Source organism: Saccopteryx bilineata, chromosome 3 (genome assembly GCF_036850765.1).
Source record: "Saccopteryx bilineata isolate mSacBil1 chromosome 3, mSacBil1_pri_phased_curated, whole genome shotgun sequence".
NCBI lineage: Eukaryota > Metazoa > Chordata > Mammalia > Chiroptera > Emballonuridae > Saccopteryx > Saccopteryx bilineata.
Window position 1 is genome coordinate 75319193 of NC_089492.1, and position 14208 is coordinate 75333400.

Sequence of the window (14208 nt, forward strand, 5' to 3'; positions counted from 1 at the left end):
GACCATCTTAACTGAGTTCAAGGTTTAAGGTTTCTTGGACCACCCAAATGAGGAAAATTCAGATTCTAGGTCTATGCAAGGGTGTGTTACCTAACAGCACCTTTTTACAACGAGGGTATGACTTTTTGGTGTCTCAGTTTAAAGCAGTGAATGGTTCATTAGTATTCCCATTTTTTAACTTTATTTTATGATTCTTTTCTTTTTTTGTACAGAATACTCTTCTTGATTTGTGACTGCAATATTTTCTTTTATGTTGAGAGAGAAAAATATATTATATATATATATCTAAATGTCCATTTTTTTACCTGCATTATCTCCATTGTTTGCGTCTTTTCTCTTTCTTTGTTTCATTGTCTGTATTTCTTCTTAAAAGCAAAAAAGATCCTTCCTATATTTTATAAGGGACAGAAACCACTCTTCAGCATGCAAACGTCTCCTCAACCCCCTTTATCTCGTCTCCTCAGCTACATGTGTGGGCCCAGTAAAAAACTGAAACCACTTTTGCAACTTTTCCCACAGCTAGGTATTAATATTATCTTCATTTTATAAGAAATCGAGATTTCTAAGTAATTAAAAATTAAATAGCCAGCTCAAGATCGTGGAGTAAGTAGATGATGGCACTAGTGTTTGAATTCCGGCAGTCTGGCTTTGTTCTGTGCTCTTAACTCCTACCATCGACACTCTTCAAGTGGGATTGTAGAGCAGTTGGAGGAATGATAGAGGAGAGGAGCAAATAATATCAAAGGGGCTTTGAAGTAAGTCCCCCGAGAGAAAGAATGAGTAAAACAAAGAGAAGAGAAAGGAAGGTGTCTGCAAGAAGATGATACCAAGAGTGTTCCTCCCTTGTGAAGTGGGAAAAGGTCTGACATAGTGTGTGGGTTTTGGAAAGAAAGAAGGTATGCCACTGAAGGCAGCTGGTTTCCTGGAGGCTGCAGCTTGTCGGAACCCATCTCACTGCAGTAACTGGAAGGAGATTACAGTATCCAAATAAAGTCACCAACAAGGATAAGATCTTGGTGGTATGAACAGCTGGGGAAAGGGTTTAGCAACTTCTTATGCCAGCTGCTGTATTGGCTTTAAGATTTGCAGTTTGGTTGCTTAACTTGGTTTCTCATGCTTAGGTTTTTGTATGAAATTGGCATGGGACTAAGATCTCCCCATTCTCAGTTAATGTGATAGACACCCCCAAACATGCTATGGAGTGCACATTCTTCCTTTGAATAAATACTTTTATTACTCCTTGCAATAGTACTCTTCTTGATTTCTCAGGCTCCAGTTTTTATCCTTCCTTTTTTTTTTTTTTTTTACAGCAGGCAGAGCAAATTTTCAAACTCACATTTGATCATAGGACTTTTCTGCTATCAAAATCATCAGTGGTCACCATTATCTTCAGAGCTGGACCTCTTTGAGGACCTTTATCTGGTGGCCTCTCCTTACATCCCAACATATTTCTTACCAACCTTTCTCTCCCAGTTAAATATTTTGCAAAAGTCTGAAAATGTTTCGCAGCTTCACATCTCTAACTTCGCCCACACTGCTCATCTAACGAGACATCTCTTGATCAACACAGTTTTCATCTTTCTTTCTTTCTTTCTTTCTTTCTTTCTTTCTTTCTTTCTTTCTTTCTTTCTTTCTTTCTTTCTTTTTTCTTGATCTTTGCCAATTTGATAGGTTGGCAGAGAGAACAATGCTGGAATTAGACAGGCATATGACTAGTACTATCAAGGCCCTTGTGAGGAGCAACACGTGTTACTTCTGGGCCACAGCAGGAGAAAGGTTATCTGTGATTCTCCTCTCTCCTCTCTCACTTTGCTGGCTAAGTGGGGCACTGGGTTCATATGGGATAACTTCCTCAGGAGAGATCCCTCAGGGACTGTGTGCAACAGAGCACCCAGCAATCTGTGATGTACTTGTCACATGAATGAGACATTAGTTTTCCTGTGCAAAGTTACTGAGATCTGGGGATTAACATGGAGCCAAGGAATAACTGAGGCTATCATAAAACAAACAAACAAACAAACAAAAAAACATTGTTGCACCATTGGTTTAGTATTGCTGGTGAGTTTGAACTCTCACATATTTATTGAGCATTTATGGTATTTATGATCTTTAGTTCTTTAGTAAAATCCCTTTTCATGTCTTTTACTTACTTTTCCACTGGGTTATTCATATTGATTTCTAGAACACTTTATATATTAGGCTACATTAAAACCCATTTTGTGTCATTCCTGCTGAAATATTTTTTCTAGTTTATTAATTGTCTTTTGATGTTATGATGAATATTCACATTCAAAAGTTCTAATGTAAGAGTAATCTATAAATCTTTTAAAATTGTTTTACCCCATTTTAGAATGAAAAGGGCCTTATGAAATTTGATAGGTTCATTTGTCTCAATTTTGATGGAGATATAATTGACATATAACATTATATTTGTTTAGGTGTAAAAGATAATGAACTAATATATGTACATATTTCAAAATAATTACTCCAGCAAGTCTAGTTACCATGTGTCATCATTCATAATTACAAAAATTAATTTTTCTTGTGATGAGAACTTTTAAGATTTACTCTCTTAGCAACTTTCAAATATGCAATATAATAAATACTGTTACCTCTAGTCACCATGCTGTACATGACATCCCCAGGACTGATTTATCTTATAACTGGGAGTTTGTACCTTTTTATTACTTATACTTATTTATCTAGTTTTATTAGTTTCTATTTTTTAAAACATGAAATTCTTTAATCTACTGTGATTTATGTTGGTGCACGATGGTAAGTGGGGATACAGCTTTGTGAAGAATCTTAAAACTGACTTGACTTTTTCTTCTAAACGAAAAAGACAATTCTGGTGGCATGCTCGTTCCAGCAGCCACATCTTCAGGACGTGAAATGTTCACTCGGTGCATCTCCAATGACTTGGCCACGTAGCCTTTGCTGGAGGTCTGTCTAGTCCAGGGACGCAGAGCAGGCAAAGGGGGCCAGGCAGGAAGCAGAGGCGGTCCCAGTCACCGGGGAAAGGCCTGATTCAGAGCCGTGAGCAGTGGAGGGCTGCACCAGGAGCAGCTCTCTGCCGGTGCTTTGTTTCTCACTCAGTCACTCAGTCTCTTACGTGGCACTAGAGCACAGACGTAGCACTGGGAAGCGTGGTGCCAGGCCAGTGGGGAGCACACTTACTTGATTGTATTGCAGTTAAGTCAAGCAATCTCATAATTTACAATCATAGAGACTTTCACTGTGCTTGCAGATAAGTACAGTGCAGATAGTGAAACATCGACTCATTCTATTTTTCAGTTACATGCTCTCAGATTTGTAAGAGAATGTAATCATACTCAGTTCTCCAGCCAAGAACTCATAGAGGCTCCTCCCTCAGATGCATGATGAGGACCATGAGGTCTACACGAGCCTACAAAACTGAGATTCTACAAATAGCCATAAGAACTATGTCTGAATGATAGTGATGAGATGAGGGTGGTGTGTGTGTGTGTGTGTGTGTGTGTGTGTGTAAGAGAGAGAGAGAGAGATGAGACCCAACAAATGCAGCCTGGTCAGAGTCAGCTTTATCTACCAGGTCCACAGTCAGCTGTTTAGTAGCAGGTCCTTGTCATTTATGAGTGGAACCCCCACACTGTCTCAGCCTAATTCACCTTTCAAAAGCTTTTTGGTGATTCCTGGCTGCAATGCTCTTAGGAAAATGAAGATGTGCCTTCATAGAGCCAACCACACAGAGAGCAGGCAGTCACAGTCAGAAACCTCAGGTCCTACAGTGCCAGCTTCACATACTGCTTACTGTCCACTATGATTTCTCAAAATGATGTGAACTTTACATAGAATTGGTCTGTTGGTTTGATTTTAGAGAGAATTAAAAAAACATTGGCATTTGTTTTATCAGTTACTGTTCCTTTAAATCCTTTGTATTTTAACATCTGGAAGGGGCAGGAAAAACCCTCATGCAATAATAATATTTTTATGCTTCAAAGACAGGTCTTCCAATTATCAGCAGGGTCACATTTCTAAATTCCTCAAAACATAAATTAATTTTTTTTAAGTGGCCTGATCTCATTTCTCCAATTTGATATCTTTGAAGATAAGTTTGTATACTTCACAAATCAGAAAGTACTGTCATACTTTATCACGAACTGATACTTTTTAAGATAAAAATTTAGTTGTAGCATGTCTACCTATAGTCAGCAGTCTAAATACTTCCATTGTTGTATAGGAAATTATCTGTGTGCAATTTCTGCTTGTCATCTCCAAGTGTGCCGCCAGGCAGGTTATGTGTACCAGAGGTCACAGAACAGGTGGACTGACAGACAAGTTATGATACCTTGAGCTCCCTGTTTTATTCAATCAACTTACAACCATCTGTAAGAGTGAAAGGAAAGAGTGGAGTCAGTTAACAAACAGTGTGAGAATATGCAGAGTGGAACCAGAGCCCCTGAGTCCCGGGAGGTCACACTCCACGCTTGGGGGTGAACAAAGATTCAGCTATTTGGAAATATCTTGTTGATTTTCTAAGCTTTCAATTAAGTATTTGTTTCTCTAAACAACCAGTGTTGCTAACCATAAGAGTAGAAAGACATATAGAAATAAAGACTTTATGTAAACAGTAAGAAAGGGATGAAGCTATGTAAGATGTTATTATTTTTTATATTAATAACTGGGTATTCTGGAAGCATGCCTTCTTATTGTAAACCTTGTCATGGTAATGAGCCACACGAGATTCATTCATTCATTCATTCATTCATTCATTCATTCATTCATTCACTTACTTCATTGTATATAGACTTACTCTGTGTCAGTTCCAAGCACTTGTGTAATTTACTAGTTCTGAACACTGTGCCTAAAGCAGTGAACAGAACAGCAAATATCTGCCTTTACAGAGTTCCCTTCTGGTAAGAGAGACAGTCAGAAAATGCAATAGACAATTGAGTTGTAAGGTGTGTAAGAAGGTCATATGTACTTTGAAGAAAAATAAAGCCAAGTAAAAGAGTTGGGGACTACCCAGAGGCTTGGTGGTTGCAGTGAGGGTAGGTCTCATTGGTTAGGTGAGGTCTGAGCAGAGTGAGCTCTGTAAATACTGGGGAAAGAATTGTGAGAACATTATTGTGTAAAGTAGAAATCGGATTCTAGAATTAATTTGAAGATCGAGCCATCAGGATTTGTTAACAGACTGAATGTATACTGTGAAAGCAACATGTGCAAAGGCCTGAGGTACAGAGCTTTTAATTTCTTTCAAAAAACACTAGAGAATCCTCTGGCAGATGCAGAAGGATCAAGGTAGGGAGCAGGTCAACAGGAGGTCACAAAGGTTGTAGTTGGGTCTAATGTGTAGGGCTTTAGAGGCAATTTGAAGAATCTGGTTTCTGCTTTATAGTGGAGAGTTATTTATTTCGTAGGCTGGGTTTTACATAGAAAAGTGATATAATGGGACTTACATTTTTTTTTTGAATTTTAAATTTTATTTCATCTTCATGTATTAATTTACATTAAAGGGCCACATGTAACTCAGTGGCTATGAAGTGGAAATGCACAGATCTTTTTTTTTTAATTTTTATTAATTTTAATGGGGTGACATCAATAAATCAGGGTACATATATTCAAAGAAAACATGTCCAGGTTATCTTGTCATTCAATTATGTTGCATACCCATCACCCAAAGTCAGATTGTCCTCCGTCACCTTCTATCTAGTTTTCTTTGTGCCCCTCCCCCCTCCCCCTCTCCCTCCTTCCCTCCCCTTGCCCCCCCGGACTTACATTTTTTTTAATGAGAGGAGAGGAGATAGTGAGACAGACTCCCACATGCACCCCAACTGGGATTCATCCAACAACCCCCATCTGGGGCTGATGCTTAAATCTGCTGTAGTATCTTCAGCACCTGAGGCCGACACTCAGACCGAATAAGCCACTGACTGTAAGAGGGGTGAGACATAGGAGAGGGAGAGAGAAAGGGTGAGAAGAAGTTGGTCACTTCTCATGTGTGCTCTGACAGGAGATCGAACCCAGGACATCTGCATGCTGGGCTGATGCTCTATCCACTGAGTCAACTAGCCAGAGCATGACTTACATTTTTAAATGATCAATCTGGATGCCTTGTTGAGCACAGAGACTGGAATTGGTTAAGAGTGAAAGCAGGAAAACCAGTTTGGAAGATGTTGCAATAAACCAGGTGATAGTCCAGGGTGACAATGTAGTGAGGGTGTTGGGGAGCAGTTAGATCCTATATTTAATCTGAGCACTAGTCATTAGAATCTGTTAACAGGTTGAATGCGGGGTATGAAGAAAAGAGAGGAACCATAATAAGTCTAAGGATTCTCATCTGAGCATCAGAATGGGTGGTAACTCAATGAGCTGAGCTGGGGAAAGGGAGCAGCATTTGGGAGAGAAGAATGCTGTTTTGGATATACCTGTATCTAAATCGTGTCCTCTTTCATGTATGAATGTGTAGTTCAGGGGAGAGCTGCCTATGACAGGGTGATTGAAAGCCATGAATCAGTATAAAATCACCCATGCAGTGGGAGTAGTTAGAGGTGAGATTAAGGTCTAGGGGATGAGGGAGGGTGTAAAGGAAACGATAGGAACAACCAGTGAGGAGGAAGAAAATCAAGAATATGTCTTGAACACCAAGTAACAAATCATTGTCAAGGTTTCCAGTTGATCGAATAAGATGAAAATGGAGAATTGACCAGGGATGTTGTGAGCAAGGGCGTATCCCTGGAAAGAGTCACTTACACACGTTTGTGTCTTTCCACAATGCCAGGTTTATTAGGGGAGACCTCCCCAATAAGCCAAGAGAGTGATGTGCAGGTTACACACGGAGAGGGGAGCTTATGTGATAAAATCCAACAGAGTAAGCATTAGACATGAAGTCCTTCCTGGTCACAGGTGGAGAGGCGGGTGTCGGTTTCAAGCCAGGTGGCCCAAGCATACCAAGCAGTGACTTGCAGTATAACCAAGCTTGAGTGTCAGGTAGCCAGAGCTTTGAGTTCTTATAGCCCATGGAGGGTGGAGGTCCCACTCACATGGGTATCCAGATGGAGTCTTTATCCACGTGTCCAGACTTATGTTTTGGACCTTCCAGACTTCTCCCAAGGGCATTCTCATTATGCCCCATTATCCCAGTCTTGACACAGCACTTGACTTAACCATCACGGCTGGCAGTGACTACATATTGGATTGTCAAAGGTGTCCAAAGAGTTCACTCATGCTTTTGCTCTATATAAATAGATTCAGTATTTTTTTTTATTTTTTGAGAGAGAGAGAAATTATACTAACAAGCCTCCGAGCATTAAGTCATTCTTTCATCCTGGGAATGAGCATCGGTTGGTTGTATAATAGTAGAGTTTCAGTACAACAAGGGGTTAGAAATATTAACATTTTAACAATTTGTTAAATTTCTCTAGGAATGAGTCTGCAGTATGATTATTTTAGCAGTTCGGTCAGGTTTTGGTTTTTTGGTGAGGTTTAATGTTCAGGGGTACATTACTGCACATAAAGTAAAGCGAAGCTTTTCTTCCCTCTCTGTGCTCACAGAAGTAACCTCTTCCTGGCAATCGGAAATAATTCTGAGTAAAACGTTCTTTCTTTACTTTCTTTACTGAATAACAGCTTGGTCAGTGCTTTATTTTGTCCTTGATTTGTCTCAAGATATTTTTGTTTACTTATATTTTCCAGGAAAAGTCTTTCATGTTGCTTTTCAAACTTACAATTACAGGCTTGAATAATTTATATAAGCATAATAACTTCCCTGGGAATGTAAAAAGAAGGAGACGAACCTGTAAACACTAGTTTATATTATTTCATATATTTATCATTCTCTTGACACTACAGTCCCCCTTTTAAATTTTCTTCTCTTTTCTGGAGTGAATCATTTTTTTCAAAGAATATGCTTAATCTATGTTTTGCATGCTGTGCTTTTTGCCATGTTTTTAAACACTTATGCTCTAAAATAAAAAACAAATGAAGAAAACAAAAAAATGTAGATATCAATGAATTATTATAAAGTAAATAATCTTTTTATAAAACCACCACATTAAAGTATGATTGGCATGTAAAAAGTCACCCATATGGCGTGACCTGTGACGGTGCAGTGGATAAAACTTTGACCTGGAACACTGAGGTCGCTGGTTCAAAACCCTGTACTTGTCTGGTCAAGGCACATATGGGAGTTGATGCTTCCTGCTCCTCCCCCCCTTTCTCTCTCTCTCTCTCTATCTCCTCTCTAAAATGAATAATTTTTTTTTTAAAGTCACCCATATGTACACAACTCATTGAGCTTGTGGATACGCATGTTCCCATAAACCTCACCACCATCAAGGACACATCCATCAAGCATATCTATCACCTCTCCACATTTCCTCCTACTCCCTTCATCATTATTATTATTATTTCACTTTGTGTGAAAAACACTCAACATGAGATCTACCCTCTTAACAAATTTTAAGCACATAACACAAGATTGTTAGCTATAAAGACTCTGTTGTAGGTATCTCAAGAACTTTTCTATTTTACATAACTGAAATAAAATGAAGAATTTTATTTATTTTAGATCAATAAATATAACGTTACCATCTCTCTCAGAAGCCTCTCTGTGGTAGGCAGTTAGACAGACATGAGCAGAGCAAGGACTGCAAGCCAGACACAGCCACCAAGCGGAAAGCCCCAGGTGCCTAGCAACAGGAAAAAGTGGGAAGACAAGGATCTCACGCCCAGGATGACCTTTCCTCCACTAGCCTATTACTGGTCATGCAGTTTAGAGACTGATTTCATATCCCTGGCCATGCGGTTGGGAGCCTCCCCTGACCTTCCCTCCCTGGCATGTTTCTAGTCATGCGGGTTAGGCCCCCTCAGTGGGTTCATTAACAAGGGGGCCAGAGACTAGCCTTTAAGCATTAACCTCTATGGATAACATCTAGGCCTCTGTTGTGTTTCAGCTCCAGACCCTAAAAGCAGCAAAACCAGACAAGCAATACTATGGCTAACTTCAGGACCAGCTGCATTGACTAATGACCCTGCCCTGGCACCGACCAATCAGAGGAGACCATGACCCTAAAAAGCCACATCTGGAGAGCTGATGAAGAGTCTTTTGAGATCCTCCCCTGGTACCTCCCCTAAGACCTCCACCCTTAAAAGCCCTTAGGATGGAGGACCGAGCGCACTCTCCCTCCTGGTAGCACACTGGCGCCTTTTCCCTCCTCCCCCTATCCTTTTCCTCAGACACATTCGCCTCGCCTCTCTCTTTCTCTTAAACTCCAATGGACTCCACAAGACTTGCAACCAGGGAAGCAACGGGCAGTGGCAGCCCACCCCCCAGGATAACTCCCTGAACGCGCCCCAAGGCCCTCTTGTCTTTGCCTGCTCAGTCCCCTCTGAGCGCATTCCCACACAGCTAATAAATCCTTCCTTTACTTACTGCACTTTTCTCTTGAATTCCTTCAAGACAAGAATCAGGGTCTTGTAGTTTTGCAGCTAACACCTCCATTTTCCCATTCTTTTGTTGTTTTGGCTGAATTTTAATCTTTTATTGATATAATTGATATATAACATTATATTAGTTATAGGTATACAACATAACAATTTAATAAATATATCTATTGAAAAAACATCACTAGCATAAGTTAGTTAACATTCATCACCACACACAGGTATAAATATTTTTCTTGTGATGAGAACCTTTAAGATCTACTTTCTTAGCAACTTTCATACATACAATACAGTACTCGAGTCACCATGCTGTGCATCACACCCCAAGACATAGTGTCTTTTCTTACCTTAATCATGGCGCTCCTCCCTCCAGAAGAACCCATGATACTGACTTTGATAAGAATCGCTTCTTTATGATTTTATCTTCCAAGAGGGCCTCCCACTTCCTTTGAAGTGTCTTTACTCTATGCTCTCTTTCCCTTTCTCCCCATTACAATGAATATTTTGAAAAACCTGGGGGTGGGGATCTATAGAGTTTTCCACAGTTCACTGTATTTCTTGGTCTTCAGCATTTCCTGTAAATAGACCCACGGGTTCCACATGCTGGTTTTGACACTGGTCCGATTCCCTTTGCCAAGATGGTAACTGTGGATGTATTCTTTCATTAGAAAGCACATATTGTGTCGGTTTTCCACATTTTTTTAAAGTTAGCATCCAGTGATGTCCAATACCTAGGTATGTTAAGTCATTAGGAACTCTAAAATGTCCACATTCAAATTCTCTCATTTTGTTTTACTCAATAGTTGGAATAATTTTACAAGGAGATGCTTTTCCTCCCTAATTATTTGGTAGTACAATTAATAGCAAAGTAAAGATAAATTTTTGATTCATTTCTCTTATTCTAGCAATTAAAAAATACTGTGGTAAGACACGACCTCAAATCTACCTTCTTAACAAATTTTTAAGTGCACAAAGCAGTATTGTTATCAATAGGTGCAATGTCGGACACCAGATCTGTGAAGTAAGTCAGTCACAGAAGGACAAATACAGTACTGTAGGACTCTGTCGTATTTTTTAAACAATTTTTTTTTTTTTGCTTTTATTCATCTTTGCGTAAAGACTTCAGGACTGCTATTGTTCCCAGAATAGCATAGCTAGATTATCCATGGTCCTCACTTCTGCTTACCTGACTCCCATTTGAGTTCATCTTTCAAGATTTAACATAAATTCAGTCATGGTAACCCTGAGGTATGTCAATATAAGAAAAATTCAAACCTGTAGAGAATTTTTCTCAGTTTATTTGAGCCAAGCTAACAACAATTGCTGGGAAGCAAAAGCTCAACGGATTGAGAAAATGCTCCAGAAAATGGCGGTTTTGCCACTTATTTTATTTGTTTTTTTTATTTTTCATTGGGTTTTATTCAGCAAACACTAGTCAAATGAATGTCTTACAAGGGGAGCTTCCGTTGTCCCTCATCTTCTAGAGCAATAACCAGCCATCCAGGTTCAATGAAGGTAAAAACTGACTTTTGTTTCATGACTACCCACTGTGAACAACTTTTAGTGAGAAAGTTTTTTTTGTTGTTGTTATTGTTTTAGAGGTAATGAGAGAAAGAGAGAGAGAGAGAGACAGATAGGAAGAGAGAGAGATGAGAAGCATCAATTCTTCATGGTGACTCCTTAATTCATTGATTGCTTTCTCATATGTGCCTTGACTAGGGGGCTCCACCTGAGTGAATATCCCCTTGCTCAAGCCAGTGACCTTGGGTTTCAAGCCAGCAACCTTTGGACTCAAGTCGGCGACTATGGGGTCTATCTATGATCCCTGGACTCAAGCCAGCAACCTTGGGGTTTCGAACCTGGGTCCTCAGCATCTCAGGCCGTACTCCATCCACTGTGCCATCGCCTGGCCAGGCTAGTTAGAAAGTTTTAATTTCAAACCAGCCAGTGGTTACTGTCAGTCTCTTGGTTTCTAAGGCCACCATGCAGGCCTCCTCTGAGCTTGTCAGGTTTGGTGTGTACCCTCCCTTTCTTTTCCCCCACAGGCAGGTAGGAGAAAAAAACATGTGGCTTTCTTTCTGTAAATGTTGCTCTCTATATGTGTTGAGGAAATGCACCTGATTTCACAGTGTGTTGTGTGCATTCCCACGGGAGGATTAGGGGGATGAGGGAGGAGTTCTGCGTGTGTCCTTATTGAGGCTATGAAGAAGCACCTGTTCTTTTCCAGGTTGGTCACCTACTTATGCTAGCCAGGTGTTGTGGACCGGATGTGTCCCCCAGGAAGGGAGCATTCATGACACCCACTCTACCTTGATCTTGAACTTCCAGCCTCCAGACTGTGTCAAAATAAATGTGTGTTGTTGAAGCCACTGGTTTCTGGTATGTTTTTATAATAGCCCAAGAAGATTAAGATAGAGGTGAGAAGTCAGGTTGGAATAAGTTACAGGGCTCCGGGCTTTTAGTTTAGTGAGGCCATGTGTTTTGCTTTATTTACTTTTCTCCATTTGTTACATAACCACATTCTGTGGAAATTGCTTGCCCTTGTTTCTAGAGGCTCTAGATTATAAGAATCCCTTCTTCACTGTCTTGTTGGAGAAAATGTGTCCCTTGTAAGAATACTGGCACCATGAAACAATAACAAAAGGCTAACTAGTAGCTGTTTAGTGCATTTGCTTAGTCTTGGGCAGGATAGTCAGAGCAGAAGTCTAGGGTTCTCGAAACCCCCCTGTGCTTCCAGCTCAGTTACTCACTATTGGTAGGAACTGCCCAAGTTTGCTTTAGTCACTTCTCTGAAAACTGCACATTTTTAGGAAAGGAAGTTGCCCAGCAATCTTTGATTTTTTTTTCTTCACCCTGCTTCAACTGTATTGTATTTGGTAGTAATTCCTACCAAAGATTGGAAATGTAACATTGGCAGCATCTACTAGATTCGAAACTGGTAAATATTTTCTGTCTCATTTTTATTTATTTTTTATTATATGTGTAAATTTCCAAAAGGAGGTCTTTATAAGGGGTTCTCATAAGATGTTACCCATTTTTTCCCTTTCAAATAGCAATGAGTGAGTAAAACACTTACAGGGCACCTGTTTATTTGAACCAATAGACAGTTAACATCTCAGGTAGCAGTTCTCAGAGTGTGTTCCTCAGTACCCAGTTCCACATCAAGTTAATAGGAGTTATAGGAGAAAAGGCTCCCGTGGCCACATAAACATTAATAACACAAGTGAACAAAATTAAACATGATTCTTTTTTTTTTCCTAAAAAAATATGGAACGCTTCACGAATTTTCGTGTCATCCTTGCACAGGGGCCATGCTAATCTTCTCTGTATCGTTCCAATTTTTAGTATATGTGCTGCCGAAGCGAGCACTTAAACATGATTCTTTACTTGAAGGGCTTTTTGGCACTTGGAACACACAAAAGGGCATTGTAAGTCTGTGAGACAGATGTAATACACAGTGTTACCAGGCATTGATTTCCACGCAGCATGTCTTATTTTCTATAAGGCCTCACAAGTGAGAAATGAATTTGTAGAACAGACTCTGTAAACTACTGGTGTAATAGCATCATTCCTAATTGTAGGTGGAGAAGCTAGGAAGAAAGGGAAAAGTCTTTAGAATGTGGGCCTTGTGAACTTAATTATGAAAACATCCCTCCCGGCTCTCCCTCCTTGCCCCGTCCCTCTCTCTTTTCACCACTGAAAATGCCAGAGTTCCCCTTTCTAAAATGAGGGAGGTAATGTGTCCATAGCCCACTGCCCAGAACCTCGTGAGAACTGGAGGAAGCACTGTGTGTCAAGTGTTATGAAAGCCTATTGCTGGACTGAAACCCATGAGCCAACATTTCTTTTTAATTTTTTCAATTACAGTTTACGTTCAATATTATGTTGTATTAGTTTCAGGTGTACAACATAGTGGTTAGACAATCGTGACCTTCACAAAGTGGTCCCCCTGGTATTTCCAGTTCTCACTCACCTGGTACTATTTGTAGTTATTACAATATTATTGACAATATTCCCCGTGCTGTACTTTACATCCCCGAGACTGTGCTGTAACCATCAGTCTGTACTTCTCAGTTCCTTCACCATTTTCAGCCAGTCGGTCCCTCAACCACCTCCCGTCTGGCAACCGTCAGTCTGTTCTGTGCATCTATGATACTCTTACTGTATTGTTTGTTCATTTATATTGTTCTATATATTAGATTCCATGAATAAATGAAATCATATGGTATTTGTCTTTCTCTGTTTTACTTATTTCACTTAGCACAATACCTCCTAGGTCTACCCATGCTGCTGCAAATGGTAAGATTTTATTCTTTTTTATGGCCACGTAGTATTCCATTGCATATATGTACCACAGCTTTTTTTTTAATCCACCCGTCTGTTGATGAGCACTGGGACTGCTTCCACAATACACTGTTGAACACACTAGTGTGTGAGATTCCTTGTGAAATATGTTGCAAGTTCCTAATAGTTTCAAGTTTGTGGTATTATATCATTTTCTTTTTAAAGACAAAACAGACTGCATTTCAGGTTATACTTATAACAATACCATTGTTATCCATCTGTGGCATGTGAGGGTAGCATAAAGGTCAGGAATGGACACAGTAGGTTCTGTGTCTTGGAAGAATGGACTTTCATCATTTTGATAAAGTAAGAGTGCAGGAGGCAGTGACCGATGTTGCCCAGATGTGGAGTTAATCCCATGCCCATGAGGCATCGTCATAGGTAATGAGTCACTTGGTAATAACTGGACTTAGTAGCTTTGGCAAGAACATGATTTGGGAG

General features: G+C 39.9%; 1 long non-coding RNA gene and 1 other non-coding gene across 2 annotated transcripts in view; one reads left to right on the forward strand and one right to left on the reverse strand.

Annotated features, from left to right (window-relative positions):
- LOC136329709 (uncharacterized) overlaps window positions 1-14208 on the forward strand; it is a 79444-nt gene that overhangs the window by 15579 nt on the left and 49657 nt on the right. The gene's annotated exons all lie outside the window — the stretch shown is intronic.
- Window positions 12685-12792, reverse strand: LOC136332650 (U6 spliceosomal RNA). Its single transcript, XR_010730816.1, has one exon. It is a non-coding gene; the product is annotated as a U6 spliceosomal RNA (small nuclear RNA).